Genomic DNA, 21040 nt, shown 5'->3' with positions numbered 1-21040 from the left:
TAAGACCACTAATTTACCATACAGGGAAAAAATTACGAAATGCCTCATTTAAAAGTTAATGTGACAAGTAAATGCAGACATACGAAATGGACAAAATGAGACAAGTATTGGAGGACGGAGGGAGTTTTAACTATCCAACATACTTATATTTGAGGAACTATACATGCCTACTACCTTTAGTAAGTTCTTATTTTAAGTGAATGTGTGTATCCTTGGGCGAGCTCAGGTTTACCTCATCATCCAAGATAAGCGAGTCCTATTCCTTTTTAGAATGTCCCACTATAAGTGAGTCATTTCTCTTTTTAGCAAAAAAAAATTCTTTTTACTTTATTCTTTCTTTACTTCTCTACTTTTCCTACTCTTATACTTTACTTCTCTACTTTTCTCACTCTTATACTTTACTCTCTCTACTTAAACTCTTTAAATATCAATTCCTTAAATCTCGTACCCAAAAGAATTGTTTCGCTTATCTTGGGATGGAGGGAGCATTTCCAAATATACCTTCAACTTCATCTCTCTTCAACCTTCTTTTGCGACAATGATTTTCTTTCTAACTCACTGTTTTCTCTCTAGCTCATGCCCAGCTATCAAAACACTTTGACAACGTAACTTAAAAGGTTTTTAACGCATTAATTAATACTCCCTCCGTCCCTGAAATTTTGTCACATTTTTCCATTTCCGTCCGTCCCACAAAATTTGTCACATTTCACTTTTTACCATTTATGGTAATGAACCCCATATTCCACTAACTTATTATCACTCACATTTTATTATAAAATTAATACTTTAAAGTAAGACCCACATTTTACTAACTTTTTCAACCCACTTTCCATTACATTTCTTAAACTCGTGTCCAGTCAAACTACGACAAAATTTGGGTGACGGAGGGAGTATTTCATGTTGGAGCCTATGAGCTTAGCCAAACACACCTAAGGGAGATGGCATGCTCAATCCAATCAAGAAAAGAAATCTTACAACAAAAAACCATCCATCAATATTCCTATCTTAATTTCACTTTATCGCTAATTTGTAGAATAGGACTGTTAGACTTGTTGTGAGGCCACTCTACCTAGGATAGTGATACGATTATTATTATTAATATTATTTAGTTAGTTAATTATGGATTTGCATATCTTTTTCATATCTTTTGTCTTGTTCATTAAGTTAGTATCCACTATTATAACTAGTGGACATTGTTATTCATATTATTCATTCAAGAAATAAAATACTACTTTTTACACAATTTATCTTTTCTCTCGAGCACAAAAGCACGAACCCTAGAATTCGACGCCGGATTGATCGACGGGCAAAGCTCCCGCGACGTTCGACTCGATTTCATATCGTTGAGGAACTATATCCTTAACAAGTGGTGCTTTCATTCTCGAACTCATGGCCGAAGTCAATCTTCATTCATCAGAGATATCGCAAGCATCCGAAGGCTTGCAACTGAATTCAACAGCAGCAAAGTGGGAGTATATCCACGCCCGTCTCGCCCGACTCGAGACCCGATTGGTTGAGCATAATCGCGGGGTAGCAGCAACGCTCCCTCCGTTGCAACCTAAACCGGACCCACCAGATGGCTCCCCCGCTGTACACCGTTGCACAGCAGCAATTCCAGATCACCTGCTACCAGCCGCCGCCTCCAATCAGCCGCCCACTGCTGCGACCCCCACCAAACCCACCTAACGGACAGCCGTGGAACTACGTCCAGCCCCGTCCCAACCAGCAAGTCCCGACCTATGGTCTTGTGTCGGCGTATGATCCTGAGCTTTACCGCCACCAGTTCAACCCTCCCGCAGCCCCGCAGCCGCCCTACACCTACATGGATTCGTACGCGCTGCTGCGAAGTCCTTATGACGGACCTCAGAATCCACCGCTTCCTCCATACAAGCCGGAGAGAGACCAATTGTACCACGGCCACCAGCCCATCGACTATCAACAACCACCGCTGACAGCAGGCGCCGCCGCAAACCTACCCCACCAAAACTACCAGCCCGTTGGACAGCAGCGCTGCACCAGGAAGCCCCCACTCGACTGGCCACAACCACCCCCGCAACACTCACCGTCCTGCTGGTGTCCACCGACAGCCACGCCGCTGCCCACTGCTGCTGTCCCGATCTCAACCCCTGCCAATGGGTTTGTTGAAATCCAACATTTGCCGCGTCCACCGCAGCATGCCCAATTTCAGATTTTCACTGAACCTATCTCTGATTCCAGTGACGTAGAGATGCCGATCACGGAAGAGGTTCGGACAGAAGAATTACCTCCGAATGAGGTGATAGACGGGGAGGATGGATCTATTGAGGATGGATTTGATTATTCCGCCGAGAAGATTCTTGATTCTTCTGCTAGTTTTTGTGGAGTTGAAAAGGCTGAGAATGGGACGAAACCCAATCAGGATCACAAGCGCGAGGAGGAACAAGTTCAAGGGCAGTTAGAGTGCTCGATGCAACTGAATGATTTTCCAATCAAGATTCTTCAAGCTAAGGTTGATTTGGGTAATTCCATGAGGTACAACGCATCAATGGAATTATTGAGTGATTCATCACATGTTACGAATGTTGCAAATATGACTCATCGATTAACACCACTCGATGCCGATGCCCGGTTGATTCCTCCGTAAATTGACACTCTATGTTTGAGCACTCATGGACGCATTCACAAGATTTTAGAACTGAATTATCATGTCCATAAAGGTCATCCCTCTGTGATTTTTTATGGAGATGATGCAAGGAGACGCTCAACTATTCGGTGTATGTTTGACCCAGGAGGATTCCTCGACGCTCATCGTTGCTTCATGGTTCCCACCTTGAGGACAAGGTGGATTTCAACCGTGGGGGAGTTGATACGATTATTATTATTATTATTTAGTTAGTTAATTATGGATTTGCATATATTTTTCATATCTTTTGTCTTGTTCATTAAGTTAGTATCCACTATTATAAATAGTGGACATTGTTATTAATATTATTCATTCAAGAAATAAAATACTATTTTTTACACAATATATCTTTTTCTCTCGTGCACAAAAGCACGAACCCTAGAATTCGACGCCTGATTGATCGACGGGCAAAGCTCCCGCGACGTTCGACTCGATTTCCTATCGTTGAGGAACTATATCCTTAACAGATAGCGTGCTAGTTTGTGTATGGAAAAAATCACGCTGCAAGTTGTAGATCCATAAAGGAACTATATATATATATATATATATATATATATATATATATATATATATAGGGAGATGATCAAAATAAGTATGTGTTTAAATCCAGAAATGCAGACCAAATCTTGGCCCTAGGATTAGATGATCTAATGGTCAATAATTAACCAAAAACACGGAAGGTCATAATTAAGCAATTTTAGGTCATATTATAATATTTGGGTTTAATGTCATGCTAAGATCGTTTTAGGTCATGCTTTGTTAGCATGACCTAAAAATTACCTAATTATGACCTAAAAGTGACCTAATTATGATATTGTTCTGCGTTTCTGTATTTAAATCTAGTTTTGCATAGATCAAAACCCTATATATATATATATATATATATATATATGGTTTAGAGTTTAGGTCTATTCTTATCACACAAGCCTATTTTCATATTTTTCACATACTCACATCCTTAGATAACACTTCAACAACGTACATAATACAGTTAAATTAAGAAGTTTCTCTTCATAATTTTCAGACGTTCACATCCTTAATATAGTAGCACTTCAACAATGTAAAACACAGTTGATTACCAAGTTTCTCTTCAACAAAAAAATTTTCATTCACAAATGGAGAGTAGTTCATGGCTACTATATATTGGCCCTAGTTTCTACACTTGCAATAGCATTCATCTCAAAAATCATCAAAAGCAAACCAAAACTCCCACCAGGTCCAAAACGATGGCCTATGATAGGCAATTTGAATCTTCTAGGCTCACTCCCCCTGCGGCCCACACTGGCGAGGAAGGCATAAAATATTGATGAAATTGGAAGAGGGCTGAAGATATATGCATGGACGAAAATTTTGGAGTCACCACATATCCTAAACACCCTCTTTCCCTAGTTATGTAACCAACCTTCCTGCCCACCTTTGCTAAATTCAGTCCAATTGCTAAGCAGATCAATCGATAGTTCCAAAAATATGGATTCTATAGTAATATTATAATATCATGTTCTAATAAATTTTATTCTTATATATCATTATATTGATACTATTTAACTAAGGGTTGAAAAAATGGGAGAAATGGTTCTCCCATTTATTTCCAATCCTCGAATACTATATAGATGTAAGATTTTAAAATACATTAGTCTAAATATCATTATAATTTACGATAAGACGTCTCAACTAACTAAAAACTTTACAGTATACCCTCCAACTAGCTACTATCACAAATAAAAAAAACATGCACACATATTAGTGGACAAAATCAACGTTACAAGTTGTAGATCAGACATAAAGAAATACTTATAGGTACAACACATTTCACGTGGTATGGTACAATTTTCATTCAAATGTTGCAATAGAAAATCTAATGTCACATCCCACAGATATCAAATTTCTTTATTCAAAATTATATTTCACTTTCACATCCCAAATACCAGCAAAATGTGCACTACTATAGTACTCCATAAAACAAACACACAAAAGGTATCCAATTTTTCTTCAACAATAGTGAGGGTAGCAAGTTCTCACCCCAAAAAAGGATATGTGCTAGATTAGATTAATATGGATTAAATAATTATAGTTGGGCTACAATTATAATTAGTCCATAAGCCCAACAATCATGAAACCCTAATGACTCTTTGTCTATATAATGGTTATTTATTCTCCATTGTGGGAGATGAGAAATATCGTAACATTAGAGAGAAAATACGTAAAGCTTTGTAGAGAATTCCTAGATTTCTCTATAGAGCGATTGTACCGAGGAATTGTTCCTGCATCGGATCAGAATACACGTGGACCTCGATAGTAGTGGATTCAACTTGCAGGACACAATCGTAGAAGGAAACACAACAACAAGTAAGATTTAGTTCCGTTGTGTATTACGTGCTCAACTTGCAATATGATTATGAATCTAGATCTGTTATTCTTGTATGCAATTTCCGCTGTGCTCATTAGATGAATACAAGAATTCCTAACAGTGGTATCAGAGCCCAGGGCTCGATTCTTAATTAACTTTGTAATCTAATTACTTGTGGAATAATTTTAGAAATCAGAATTATGTGATTCATCTGATTCGAAATTTGATTTCAAAATTTTCATGAAATTGGTTTCATAATTGCTTAGTCGTACCTACACTCCCAAATCACCGTTACTAAATTATGTATGGAATTTACATTAGTCGTACCATCCAACTAGAATTATAAATAGTAAACACAATATATTCGTACATATCCTTGGACATAATCAACGTTGGATGACACAGAAAGAGTAGCTAGAAACGCATTTCACGTTGTACGATACATTTTTCATTCAAATATTGCAATACAAAATCTATTAAAGATATAGTCGCAAATGTCACATCCCTTGGATATCAAATTTCATTATTCAAATTATATTTCATTTTCACATACCAAAATCCAACAACTTGTGTACCATAAAATATAAAGTAGCTAGTTAAATAGTTAAAACATAAGTCTCACACAAAAATGGAAAATTCTTGGTTACTATTAGCCCTAATTTCTGCACTCGCATTAGCCTTAATCTCAAAGATATATTCAAACTTCAATGGGGGGCAGACAAAAAACTCCGGCCTCCCTGTCCAAAACCATGGCCTATAAATTATAAAGGGTTTAATTTATACTCAGTTCCAACCAACAATCATCTTCTTACTCTTTTTAATCTCTTTCTTTTCCACATCGCAGACGCATGGGGTGGCCATGGAAGGATATATAGGTACTTGGTTTGGAACCATCCAAGCCCCAATTCGAACGCTAACTTGGTCTATGCTGGATCCATCGCTACAGTCTCGACCCCCCTTCTAATAATATCTTTACAATTTAATTTACAAAAGCCATGTTTCAAGGCCCAAATATAAGTGAAATAGGCATATCAACCAAGTATAGTGTAGCCAAACCAAAAAAATAGGGTGGGTTATGATAATGTATTTTGTTGCAACTCGTCTAAATCCGGAACCAATTGCACTACCCCGCATTCATAATAATTGATAATGTATTCTTAAAATTATGCTAAAATGTATTAACTTAATTAAAACATTACATTATACTCCCAACTGTATCACAGAAAATTTTTATTGAAGACAAATATTTTTTTTTACACTTCCATTTGCATTCTCTAATTTTAGTTGGGGACTTATTTTTTGAAGTGTTGGTAGTATATTTAAAAGCATGAAAATATATTCTTAGCCATTTTTTAGTATATCCTAGGAGTACTAATAAAAAAACTTCATGAATAGTATTATCTCCGTACCAAGGTCGTTGAATTGTATTCCTTTTTTGGTTTTCTCTGGGTAGTCGAGTCATTTTTTTTCAAAAACTCTATCATCTTTCATACTTTGTGTTTTCTTCCCATCGCTTACTTTATTCCCACTTTTACTTACTCACTTACCATTAGCACAACAATTTTTTAATTCATATACACAAAAGAAATGTCTCAATTATTTTAGGAAGAAGGGAGTAAAAATCATTTTCATACTTATCTTTGGACAAAATCGAAGTTACAAGTTGAAGATCAAATAGAAAAAGAAAAAATAGTTAGGCCATCCGCAATGGGGCGGACGATGGCACGCCCGATGGCGCGCATCGTCCGCGCCCGCCATCGTCCGCCCCATTGCGGGTGCGTGACATAGGCCGCGGACGATCATCGCGCCCTATACTAAGGGCGCGGAGTATAGCGCGGACGATGCCCATCGTCCGCGCCATCGTCCGCCACATTGCGGCCTACGCGGACGATGGCTGCGGACGATAGGCCATCGTCCGTGCCATCGTCCGGCCCACTGTAGGCTACGCGGACGATCGACGCAGACGATGGCACGCGGTTTCATTTTTATATAAATACAATTCATTTGTAATTTCATTTCACGATTTCACTTTCGAAACTTATTACATTTACATAATTACTACGAAATGGATTCAAGTCCCAATAGTCCTATGTTTAGCGGAGAGGCGCGTTGGCCGAGTACAAAACCCAGCGAATATTGTTCGTTCGACGCCGACACCCAGTACGATCCCGATTTCAGTACGGAATCGTACGGGTTGTCTGACATGGAGTCGTCTCCAAACCGACCAAGCGCTCCCTCCCGCCGTGACGCCGCAACGGCCGATTCCGAACTCGCCGCGATCGCTTCCGCCCCAGCCAAAAAGAAGCGGAACCGGCAGCAGGCGCAGAAGTTGCCGCCTCCCGGAAATTGCGATGAGTACGCCCCCGGCCGTACAAACTACACCGACGACGAAACCCTCATTTTGGCCCGGTGTTGGGTAGATATATCGGAAGACTCGATTTTCGCGAACAACCAGAGGAAGGGCGCGTACTGGGAGCGCATCGCCGGCCTCTACAATGAGGCCAAGCCGCCGACCGCGTACAAGCGCAAACGTGAGCAACTCCGCAAGCACTGGGATCAAGTGAAGAAGCAAGTGAACTTGTACGCGGCGGAGTTTGAGAAGTTCACGCGGGCACAGGGGGGCGGCGAGAGCTTGAGCGATGTGCGCACTAAAGCGCTGTTGTCGTACCGGTCGATGTACGGCGACTTCAAGCACGAGGCCATCTGGGCGCTCTTGAGGGACAAGCAGAAGTTCCAAGGTGGAATTCTGCACACTGGTGCGCCGAAGAGGACGAAGACCACCGAAGCTGGTGATTACACGAGCAGCGGCAATCACCCGGTTGACCTCAATCGGACGTACGTGGATGAAGGGAGTTCCGGCACACCGGTGTCCTCCCGGCGTCCGCCCGGCGTCAAGGCTGCGAAGGCCAAGGGGAAGGCGACCGCGACCTCATCCTCGACTGCTGCAAACCCATCTCCGTTCCCAGAAACGCTACCGACCAAGACGGCCACCGCGTTTGAGTCGTTGGCAACAGCGTCGATGGCGAGGACGTTATTGCAGACGCACAAGGCCCTTAAGAATTGTATCGACCCCGACGAAGCCGAATATCTCCGGGCGTTAATCGATGAGCTGCGTCGGAAGTTGGGAATTGCACCGACTTAGTTTGTTTTTTTTTGTAAGTTGAATGGTGTAACTTTTTTTATTAATGCGTCGCCATTTGTTATTTAGACGTTTTTTATTTACTCGTTACTTGTTATTTGAAAACATTTAAATTAATTAAACAAAACAATAAAATGATGATGTGGCGCGCCATAGGGCGCGCCTTAGGGCGCCCTACTGCAGGTGGGGGGAAGGAGGATAAAACTGATGACGTGGAGTGCCATAGGGCGCGCCTTAGGGCGCCCCACTGCTGATGCCCTTACAGACATTTCACGTGGTGGTATGGTATATATAGCCGCAAATGTCACATCCGAAGATAAAGTATCTTATATATCTTGATCAATAGTGAAATTAGCAATTTCTCACTCAAAAATGAAGTATTATTGGTTACTGTTAGCCCTAATTGCCAAACTCGCAATAGCCTTCATCTCAAAGCTATTCAACCCTTAGGCCATCCGCAGTGGGGCGCCCTAAGGCGCGCCACATCATCAATTTTGTATACGAATTAAAAAAAACTAAAATACATTTAAAATACGAATTTTAAAAACTTCATTCATTTAATAAAAATTAATACATTACAATGCGAAATAATAAAAAACGCAAACTCAGCGACGGCGGTTACGAGCCCACACTTCTTCAATCATGTCGCTCATGAGCTGCGCATGCTCCTGTTGGTTGCGCATTGAGGCCTGCCTAGATAAAACCTCATCGAAACCTAACGGTAACCCTCTATCGGGTGTCTCGGTTGATGTGCCGGCAGAGCTAGATGCACGGTCGTCGTCATTCCAATCGGTGATGCTTCCGCCTTCACTCTCGACTATCATGTTGTGCATGATTATGCACGCATATATAACATCGGCGATGACTTCCTTGTACCAGAAACGAGCCGGCCCTTTCACAATTGCCCACCGTGATTGGAGCACCCCAAATGCCCGCTCTACATCCTTCCGCGCCGCCTCTTGCTTTTGCGCAAATAAAACCCTCTTCTCTCCAATCGGGCAGCTGACCGTCTTTAGGAAAACTGGCCACCGTGGGTAGATGTCGTAGGCCAAGTAGTACTCCATATGGTATTGGCGTCTGTTGGCAGTGAACTCTATGGCCGGACCGTTGCCGTTACATTGGTCGGTGAAGAGGGTGGACGAGTTGAGGACGTTGATGTCGTTGTTCGATCCGGCTACGCCGAAGTAAGCATGCCAGATCCAAAGCCGATAGTCAGCGACGGCTTCGAGGATCATCGTCGGGTGGCTGCCCTTGTATCCACTTGTGAATTGGCCTCTCCACGCCGTCGGACAGTTCTTCCACTGCCAGTGCATACAGTCGATGCTCCCGAGCATCCCAGGAAACTCGTGCGCCCTCTCGTGCATCTACATCAGACCCTGGCAATAAGTGGCTGTCGGCTTGCGCAAATATGTGTCGCCATAGGCCTCTACTATCCCCCGACAAAAAGGTACTCGTCAAAAAGGACCGCCGTGGTGCCGTATGCCAACTGACGAATAGCAGTCGTGCACTTTTGCAATGGTGTAAGGCCAGGTTTCCCGATGCCGTCCTCCCGAAACGTGAAGTATTCTTCACGTGAAGACAATGTACGAACAATGCTGAGAAAAAGGTACCTCGATATTCGAAACCGACGGCGGAACACAGTCGGGCCCCAACGTGGTTGATCGGCAAAATAGTCTTCAACCAGACGCCTGTGAGCTTCCTCGTGGTTGCGTCGGACATACGTCCTATGTCGAATAGGACGATGGACTTGCTCAGCCGCCGCCTTGTCGCGCTGCATTTGCGAATAGCATGCCGCCATGGCCTCTTCAACGGCTGCATCTAATGCTTCGTCAATCGAACGACCGGAATCAGACGAACTAGAACTATTAGTGTCTTCGTCGGGATTCATTTTCGTTGGATGTTGAGAGAGAATATGTTGAGAGATAGTCGATATGTTCGTATGCACAACTGAATGAGAAACGAGATTTATATAAAAAAATGAAACCGCGTGCCATCGTCCGCGTGCCATCGTCCGCGGCCTTCACAATGGGGCGGACGATGGCCATCGTCCGCGACCATCGTCCGCGACGTCCGCAATGGAGCGGACGATGGCCATCGCCCGCGGTTTAAGTCGCGCCCGAAGCATAGGCCACGACTATCGTCCGCGGCCTATGCCACACACCCACAGTGGGGGCGGATGATGAATGGCGCGGACGATGCGCGCCATCGGGCGTGCCATCGTCCGCCCATTGCGGATGGCCTTACGGCAGCCGGAGTAAAAACTCCTTCCGCCCGGCCCAAAACCATGGCCTATAATATGCAATTTGCACCTTCTTGGCTCACTCCCACACCAATCCCTCCACCATTTATCCCAAACATTCGGTGAAATCATGCTACTCAAATTCGGAAAATTCCCAGTTGTGGTCGCGTCATCCCTCAGGATGGTCGAGCAGTTCCTCAAGGTGCACGATGCAGCCTTCGCCTTGAGGCCTCCTGCCCTCGCCGCCGGCAAACACATCAGCTACAACAACTCCGACGTATCCTTTTCTCCCTACGGTCCATACTGGCGAGAAGCGCGTAAAATACTCATGTCTCACCTTCTGAGCACCAAAAAGCTCGACCAACACGAGCAAATCCGCATTGAGGAGAGACGTACCTTCTTCACGCGACTCAGAGCCCTCTCGGGGAAGCCAGTTGTGCTGAGAGAACATCTATCACGTTACACGCTCTCAACCATTTGCAGAATAGTCGTGACCAACAAGTACGTTGGCGAATCAGACGAAGAGGGGGCGATGATGCGCGAGTGGTTTGTGCTCACATCTTCGCGAGTGGTTTGTGCTCAGCGGAGTGTTCAATATCGGTGACTGGATACCGTGGCTGGGCCCGTTTGATCTGCAGGGGTATGTGAAGAGGATGAAGGCTTTTCGCAAGAAATCGGATTTGTTTTTCGGGTTTGTGATCGATGATCATTTAGCTAGAAGGACGAGAGGTAGAGGTGATAGAGATAACTGAGGATCCTAATGCTCAACTTGAGCTCACAAGGGATTGTCTCAAGTCATTGATCATGGTACTAATTTCTTCTTCATTTTTATGTACACCTAATTAATTATTGTCCAATTTATGACAACCTTTACTGATTTTTTTATTAGTCTTATTTTATTTCTACCTTTAGCAATTGAATAAATTCTATCCCAATAATTAGTTGACATCCTAAAAATGGCAAAATGGGTTTCAAATTCTAAAAGTAAATCTATTACAATTGCAGAATGTGGTGCTTGCTAGCCCGGACACCTCAATCACAGCGGTCGAATGGGCTATACACGAAATGCTCAGGCAGCCGCAGATAATTGAAAAAGCGAGAGAAGAACCGGACAGGGTGATCGGAAGGCACAAATGGGTGGAAGAGAATGAATTCACTAAGTTGCCTTACATTGATGCCATCATCATGGAAACATTCCGATTGCATCCGCTTGCTACGCTTTTACCCCATTACGCAATTAAGGATTGCAACGTTGCAGGTATCTGACATCTATTATCACATTTTTGTAACTGTTGGTTTCTGGGATTACAAAGATAACTACCGGGCGTAATACAACCCAAAAGAAAGGAAAGGAAGAACTGAACTTAAAAATACAACGTATAATCGAAACTACTAAACCAGTGTGATTAGCCGAGTCGAGGAGGCCTCTTCCCGCAAGACGAGATACGCCCCGGTAGTGCTCTTCGGTTTGGCGTGTCGTCCCCAAAGGTAAAACGGCTACGTCTCTATTGATGCAGCACCGCAATCAACAGAGCTCCGGCGAACTGGATGGAGGAGAGGGCAGAGCTTCGACAGAAAAAACTATGCAGGGAGAGGGAGAGAGCTTATGATGCAGAATGCTTTTTGAATTGTGTAGTGATGCATGGAATGGCTGGCCTATTTATAGGCTCAGTCCACTGCAGGGGGTCAACAGCCATGATGGCTGTCATCATGGCAATTCGTAACCGACGTCGGTTACAGACGTGTGGCAGGAGTGTGCCATCCGTGTGTGGAGCGTGTGGATTTCTCACGTGGCAACCGTGACTGTGCCTCGCTTGACGACGTGTCAAGCCACTTGGATTGCTGACTCGGCGGTGGTCCAAAAAGAATAGTTTGGGCCAAGCACCAAGCCCAAAGACCACCCAAAGACCAATTGCCAAGATCCAAGTCCAAGTCCAAGTCCAAGATCGGGATCGGGATCGGGATCGGGCTCGGGCCCGAGGCCCGCGCCCGCGCCCGCGCCCGCGCCCACGGGCACGGGCGGGCGGGCGGCGGCGGCGCGCGCGTGTGCGCGCGTGTGGGCTCTTTCACCCATCTTGGTCCACTATAATTATTAAGTAACATAAAGTCACTTAATTTATACACATTAAAGATGTGTTAATCCTCCAATGTGGGATAATTAACACTAGTTAATTATTCCCTAAGCTCCATCTCCAAGCTTTAATTAAAAGCTAATTATGCCCAACTTTAATCCACTATTTCTCACTCACCGGAAATCGGATTTGAGAAAGTGAATATACTACTTTTACCTACGTAAAATGTAGATCGACGCTATGTCATTTAATTTCACAAAATTAAATGTCTCGTCACATTTATTATTTGGTCAAAATCCATTGACCGGGCATATTTAATCCATGATTTTTTACAGTAACAAAATAATGACACTGCAGGATACCACATATCGAAAGGGACTACCGTTCTCGTGAACACATGGAGCACGGGTAGGGACCCGAGTACATGGGATAGAGCTGAACATGTTATCTTACTGAACAATTTAATTTACAAATCCCATTTTCTAGGCCCAAACATTATATATGCAGGTGCAGTACAAACATTATATGCTAAATAGAAAGAAGATGGGTCTTGAATCCCAACATGTTTCAAACATTCGCCCATCAAAAAAAATTCACATTCTTGGATTCTTTTTGGTCAAACAGTTCCTAAGAGTGCATGATGCAAGTTTCGCCTCTAGGCCCTCCCTTGCATCTTGCAAATCTACCAGCTATAATTACTTGCAGGGTATGGGCCCCATACTCAGAGAATATACTTCTTCGAGGTCTAATTAAGTCCCAAGCAAGTAGTACGTGCCAACCAGAGGGCAAAAGGAGTAATATATATAATTAATCTAGTAACTTAAAACTATGTTTATGTAATTACTCTTTTTTTATTTTACGTTTTATTCTTCAATTTTGATATTTTATTCTACTTTTCTCATCTACTAATCTTTTGACGCAATTTTACTTCGTTTATCTCTCTAATTTCAGCCTCTAGTAATCCTTCATATTTTGTACAATTGGTCTTCATCTACTTTTATTTTGTAAGAACTAAAAATGATTTCAGAACTCATCTTTGCTTGTTAGTGGATAATGAATTTGGGAGAACTTTCCACAGATGAAAATGAGATATTTTTATGCGACGATAAAAAAGGAAAGTGTCCTTATTTTTATAGAATGGATGGATGGATTATTACTTAACAATTTAATTTAGAAAACCCTCCATTTTTAGGCCCAAATATAAATAAAATATGCCTTCAACCAAGTATAGTGCAGTCCAATCACAAAATAGTGGAGTATATGGGTTATCTTATCTCAACATAATATAAGCAATAGCAGTTCTGTTGAAAATATGTGTTAAGCTTAATAAAGGACCACCACAAACTAAATGTTAGTACTATATTACTGCATGTGTCCCTGTCTCTGCTCGTGACAAACTTTGGCTCTTTATCACAAAAGTATGCAAAAGAGAAAGAAGATCGAAATTGAATTCTAACATGTTTCACACTTTCACTCTATCAATAACATATTTCACAGCCAAAACCTTCACACCTTCCATTTTTTCGAATGGAGAGTTCTTGGATTCTTTTTGCCTTGCTAATACGCAGCTGTGGTAGCCTTCGTCGCAAAAGTCATCACAAACCGAACCAAACCAAATCGAAAAATCCCTCTAGGTCCAAAACCATGGCCTATCATAGGCAACTTGAACCTTATTGGTCCGATCCCACATCAATCCTTTCACCTATTATCCCAAATATACAGGGAAATTATGCAGCTCAAGTTCGGAAAATATCCAGTCGTGGTTGCATCATCCTCTGAGATGGCCAAACAGTTTCTGAGGGTGCATGATGCGAGCTTCGCGTCTAGGCCCTCGCTTGCAGCTGGCAAATATACTAGCTTCAATTACAGGGACCTAGTATGGGCCCCACATGGGCCCATACTAGCGCCAAACTCGGAGAATATACTTCTTCGAGGTCTTAAACCCTAAGAAACTCGATCTCTACAAGCAAGTATGTGCCAACGAGAGTCAGAATTTCTTGTCAAACTTACGGCCCTGGCAGGTAAGCCTGTCGTGCTCAAAGACCACTTGTCGCGCTATAGTTTGTCCACGGTGTGGAAGATAATATCAAAAGATGAGTATTTTAGTGACTCTAATGGAGCAAACTCTGTGTTAAATATTGATGAATTGCATGACATGGTTGATGAGTGGTTTTTGCTTTCTGGAGTTTTTAACATTGGAGATTGGATTCCATGGCTCAGTCCATTTGATTTGAAAGAATATGTCAAGAAAATGAAGGCTTTGAACAAGAAAATGGATAAGTTTTACAATTATGTGATTGATGATCATTTAGCTAGAATAGTTGAGGAGAAAGACGAAATTACCCCTAGGGATTCTGTGGATACTTTGTTGCAAATGGCTGAGGATGGTAAGGTTGAAGTTGAGCTCACTAGGGATTGTGTCAAGGCATTAATATAGGTATAATAATCTTGATTTTATTAACTTTGCCCTATTTTTAATTAGGTGAAATTTTGAATAGTTTTGTTATAATTGTAGAATTTGATAGTGGGCTCCATGGATACGTCTGCCACGACAATCGAATGGGCTATACACGAAATTATCAGACATCCGCGCATAATTGAGAAGGCAAAAGCAGAGCTGGACAAAGTGATCGGAAGAGAGAGATGGGTGGGAGAGGACGACTTCTCTCAATTGCCTTACTTGGATGCCATTTTGACCGAGACGTTCCGGCTCCACCCGTTGGCCATGTTGTTGGTACCCCACTATGCGATTCAAGATTGTAACGTTGTAGGCTACAACATATCAAAGGGGACGACGGTTTTGTCAATGTGTGGAGCATTAGGCAGGGATCCCGGGCATGGGACTCCCCAGATGAGTTCTTGCCAGAAAGGTTTCTAGGGAAGGAAATTGATTTGTCGGGGTGCAACTTCACATTGCTCCCCTTTGGCTCAGGCAGGCGGATATGCCCGGGATATAACCTTGGATTTAAGGTTGTTCGAACAATGCTGGCTAATTTGTTGCATGGATTCGATCTCAAATTGGTCGATGGCATGAAGCCTGAAGATGTGTCTCTCGAAGAGGCGTATGGACTCACCACACATCCTAAGCATCGACTTTCCCTGCTCATGGAACCTACTTTGCCATTGCATCTTTATTAGAGTATGTTATACTATTTCTCAATAATTACATTAAGAAATGAATGAGTTCATGAGCTCGTGGTTAATTTTCTAGCTTTTAGTATGTGTATCTTTGTACATGTGATGACTGAAACTGCTTGAAAAATAGTGTATATTATCTAATGGTTTGCGTTTTCAGTTGAAACTGAGCCTATTGGGTTACCAAAAAATGTTCTTGTTTGGTTGGAAAATTATTCGATTTCTGACAGACGCGCAAGGGGGATAGAGATGGAGACAATGAGTCCGTTTACTCAAATCTACTCTACTCAAACATAAACAAGAATAATGTTTGATAAATCTTGTTATTGAATATGGACATGTAGTATAATTTAAGATTTTTGAAACTGTCATAAATTTTAAAGCATGTTTTAGAATTTAAATATTTCAACTGAAATTTTTTATTCATTTTGAAAAAACAATTATATTAATGTTTATAAAAAGTAATGCATGTATATTACCTTCGTCCATGAAAAATTATTTTACCGATGGACGTCACGTGTTTTAATGTAAAAATTGGTAATTTTGGAGGATAAATAATGGTTGTAGTATGTTAGTAAAAAATGGTCACACCTTAATACAAAGAAAAAAAAAACATAACAAAATTAGATAAAACATAACAAAATTAGATAAAGACTAATTAATTTGATTGACAAAAAACAAGACTATATTTTATGGACGGGGATATGATATTATAAATTGGAGAGTTCATTTTATTTTAGTGTAGTTAATTATTTACTTTATTAAAATCATTATTAAAGTATCAGATTTCAAGTTAGTCGTATTTAGTGTTGCCCACGGTTCGGAACCGGACGGTTCCGGTTTGGTCGAAGGCGGAACCGGAACCGGACCGTGAGGCTATTTCACGGTTCCGGTTCCGGTTCGAAAACCGGCCGTTCCGGTTCCGGTTCGAAAACTGCCGGTTTTTCCGGCGGTTTAGGCGGTTTCGGTTCGGAACCGGCGGTTTCGCGGTTCGAATTTTTTTTTTTTTTTTAATTTGAAATTTGGATTTATACAATAATTTGGAACAAGAGTACAAGACAATGTATAATTCAAATAGAAATACGACGAATAAGGAGAAAATGATATCAATTTTATTGAGTTTGAGTTGTAACGGACAACGATACATTATAATTTACAATTACAAATACAAGTATACAACATACAACAATGTAATATAATTTACAAGTGTCGTCGGACTCGTGAACGTAAATAAAAAAAAACATGAAATTCGAATTTGAAATTTGAAAAAAAAAATTTGAATTTTCGGAAAACCGGCGGTTTTGGCGGAAATCCGCCGGAACCACCGGTTTCCGGGCAAAACCGCCGGTTCCCGGGACAAAACCGTCTGCAAAAGCTGAACCTTGTCTCCTCGTGTCTCGCGCCACCACCGGAAACCACTGAACCGGCGGTTAACCGTCGGTTTTCAGGGTTAACCGCTGGTTAACCGCCAAAAAACCGCCGAAACCGGCCGGTTATGCAGCTGAAAAGCTGTAGCCGTCGGCCCCATCCCCGATGCCTTGATATACGCGCCGAACCGGCGGTTCCGCCGGTTCCGAACCGCCGGTTCGGTGACGGTTCCGGTTCGAAATATCTTGAACCTGAACCGGACCGCGACCGGAATTGCGACGGTTCCGATTCGGAAAATTGCCATGGTTCCGGTTCGGAACCGGAACCGGTGGGCATCTCTGGTCATATTCGGGTTGCAAGCTTGAATTTTATTAGGTAAAAAACTTACAGCTATAAATCTTTAAATGTAGCAGGCTACTACGCCTGAGTCCACAAATTTCAGGCTGCATCAACATCTGTAGTTGGTGGGGTCTTAAAAGGAGGTGCATGATACATAAATTCTAATAATCAAATCAAAGATAAAATAAGAAAAAGTTACTTAATAAACTGGATCTAAACAATGTCTATGTTTTAGTCCAGTACAGTTTTCCAACTAGTCAAAACGTAATCGTTTTGGCCCACCTAGATTATCCAACATGCTACATAGGTTTCGATTTCACCGGAATCTTCAATGTGGAAAATTCCGAACCAGAGTAAATTTCATATCATAAACTTTTACCTAACTACTCCCTCCGTCCTCAAATAATATACACTTTGGGGTCGGCACGAGTTTTAATGTAAAATTGGTAAAGTAAACAAAGTATTGAGTCCCACCTCATTAGAGAGAAAAGACTTTCCAAAATTAGAAAATGCATATTCTTATTGGACGTACTAAAAAGGAAAGAGTGCATATTCTTGAGGGACGGATGGAGTATAATATTCCCTCCGTCCCAACTCAAGTGATTGATTTCTTTTTGGCGTTGTTTTGTGAAGATGATAATACATAATTAAAGTGAAGAGAAAGTAAAGTAAGAGAGAGAATAATATAGAAGAGAGTCGTATTTATATTATTCTCTTACTTACTTTACTTTCTCTCCATTTTAACTATTTATTATCATTTTCCCCAAATACATGTCGAAACGCAGTCAATCACTTGAGATGAGACGGGGGGAGTAACAAACATTCATTCGCCCACCTAGCAATGAGATTTTAGAATTAATTATTTTTTTAGAAGCCCAATTTTCATGCGCCCACCTAGCATTGAGATTATAGTAGTTGCCCTTTTCCCATTCAATAAAACATTATTAGAGTACATGGAATTTATTTATGAGGAACTAGTTAAAACTGTAAAATTACAAAAAGTATCCTCTTCGATGATTCCAAAAAATAATACGCCACTTTACTACGTAGTATGTAAAATAGTTCACCCATCGTCCCGTGATAATGAAGAAATTTGTTGGAAAATTATGAGATACAAACTTGTCGGGCGAAAAATTACATGGAAAATAAAGGAAAATTACACATAAAATAACTGAACAAATTACACGAAAAACTTGTGGAAAGTGGTAAGCCGAGTCGAGGAGTCCTCTTTCCGCAAGACGAGATACGCCCCGGTAGTGCTCTCTGTTTGACGTGTCGTCCCCAAAGATAAAACGGCTTCGTCTCTGAAGTAGCAGCAGAGCTCCGGCGAACGGGAGTAGGGCGGGGCAGAGCTTCGATGGGAAGATTATGCAGAGAGGGAGAGAGCGTGTATGCAAGAATGCTTGTGTATGTTCTGTGTAGAGTGCAATGGATGCATGCATATTTATAGGCCAAGTCCACCCTCTGGGGCACTGATGGAGTCAACAGCCATTATGTGTCCCATGATGGCTTGACTGTAACCGCCGAGGGTTATTGACTGGTGCACTAGCCAGTGGGAGCTGAAGAGACACGACGCACCTGGACATGCTACACGACAGGATACACCATGGACCGTCGGGGTCCATCGGGGACCTTTTGTCTCCCATTATGCGTCGGGGTCCAGCGGGGACCTTTTGACTCCCGTCATGCGTCGGGGTCCAGCGGGACCATGACGTGGACCAGGACCCGTCGGGGATAGCGTGGAGTTTGGGGTGGTCTAAAAAGAACAAGTGGGGCTCGAACCACGCTCAACGACCAGTTCCAAAGAACAGCCAAAGACCAACTGCCAAGATCCAAGGCACAAGGCACCAGGCACCCGGTGCACGGGGCACGGGACATGGGTCACGGTGCGCGGTGTGGGCTCTGTCACCCATCTTATTCCACGATAATTATTTCACATGATAATTCATCTGATTAAATACTTCATCAAAGATGTTTATCATCCCTGATGTGGGATAATTAACACCTAGTTAATTAATCCCTTAGTCTTTTCACATAGCTCATTTCTAGCTTTATTGTGACCAACTTTAATATATTATTTCTCACTCACCGGGAATCGGATTTGAGAAAATGAATATACTACGGTCATCTACTCGGTAGTTTTTGTAACATTTATTATTACAAAATTAAATGTCTTGTAACATTTATTATTAGTCAAAAATCATTTGACCAAGCACGATTCCAACAATCTCCCGCATGAGTGGAAATTGCCAAATGCATATGTATGCAGACACAAGCTCAACCCTCAAGAGGTATGTAAGCATAAGGATAGGTAGTTTTTGGCTTTGAACCATCCATAGTCAATACCATCGGATACACAGGCGGACTAGTAGCGCGATGCTTTGAACTATTCCTCCACGGCATGCACCGAGACAATGATGTTAACACTTAAGCACCTCAACCTCATCCGTTCTCACGTTTTGTGTCCATTTCATGCCTTGGACACCACTTTGGATTCATAAGTGTATTGTTTGAAGCGGCCCCACTTCACACTTACATAGGTGATTCCTCGTTAAGTATCTTGCCATACTCGGTCTCCTTGAGAACTTCATCTCAACGAGATCCTTTAGGGATCATTAAAAGTCACAGACTTAACCTCACCACTAGGCAAGTTTTACAACACTCTACTGCTCTCTAGGGAATAGATATAGATGAGTGTTTCACACGAACTCTCATAGCTTAGTTTTCCCATTGAACCAAGTTCTTGGGGTCTCCAGTCATCATGGTTGGGTTACCACTATGACAATTCTTTAGTTTGTGGATTTCAAACACATTTCATCTAGCAATTTATTCATTTGATCACGATTTAACCCTTTGGTTAGCAGATCCGGTAGATTATCCAATGACTTCACGTAGTCAATTGTAATCACCCCTATTGTGATCAAATGTTTCACGGTATTATATCGTTGACGAATGTGTCGAGACTTACCATTATACAAGCCATTGTTTGCCCTCCCAATAGCGGCTTGGCTATCACAGTGAATTAACACTGGAGGCACGGGCTTTGACCAACATGAAATATCTTCAATGAAGTTTTTAAGTCATTCGGCTTCTTTCGCGGATTTATCTAAAGCTATGAATTCAGATTGCATGGTGGATCGGGCTATACATGTCTGTTTCGTGGATTTCCACGAGACCGCATCGCCCCCAATAGTAAAGACATATCCACTTGTTGAAAATGAGTCTTTGTTATCGGATATCCAATTTGCATCGCAGTACCCTTCAAGTACCGAGGGGTATCTCGAAAAGTGTAGCCCATGGTTTTGAGTATACTTGAGATATCTCAAAACTCTTACAAGAGCTTTCCAATTGTAACATCCCAAATTTTTGTGACTCTTCTTATATGTTATTCGAATTTTGGATTCTTGGAATTATGAAACTTTCGTTTCTATGTGATTAAGTGTTTTGCGTGAAATAAATTTTCGTGGTTAATGTGGAATGATGAGCTTGATGTTTTATATTTTCCAATGTGGGGAAATAATTAATAGGATCATGCATTTATATTCTTCGAGCCAATTCATTGGAATTTTCGGCCCTTCCTAATTATTGAAATAGTATTTCATTTCTTGGATTTAATTAATTGTCTTGGGATACTTATCCAAATTAAATCCAAACCAAATGACCCCTAAATGGTACTACATGGAATTCGAACTCCATTTTTATTTTCCTTGGGAGTTTTCGAAAATCTCCTATAGGAGAA

At 41.8% G+C, this 21040-nt stretch overlaps 2 pseudogenes; both read left to right on the top strand.

Annotated features, from left to right (window-relative positions):
- Positions 1–10478: 10478 nt before the first annotated feature.
- On the top strand, positions 10479–11790 carry LOC121781421 (annotated as a pseudogene).
- A 1912-nt stretch (positions 11791–13702) lies between these two features.
- LOC121781876 lies at positions 13703–15760 on the top strand (annotated as a pseudogene).
- The last annotated feature ends 5280 nt before the right edge of the window (positions 15761–21040 follow it).

The sequence above is a fragment of the Salvia splendens genome, chromosome 20 (genome assembly GCF_004379255.2).
Source record: "Salvia splendens isolate huo1 chromosome 20, SspV2, whole genome shotgun sequence".
Lineage (NCBI taxonomy): Eukaryota > Viridiplantae > Streptophyta > Magnoliopsida > Lamiales > Lamiaceae > Salvia > Salvia splendens.
Note: the sequence above shows the minus strand (reverse complement) of the source record. Positions and strands in the feature narration are given on the sequence as shown.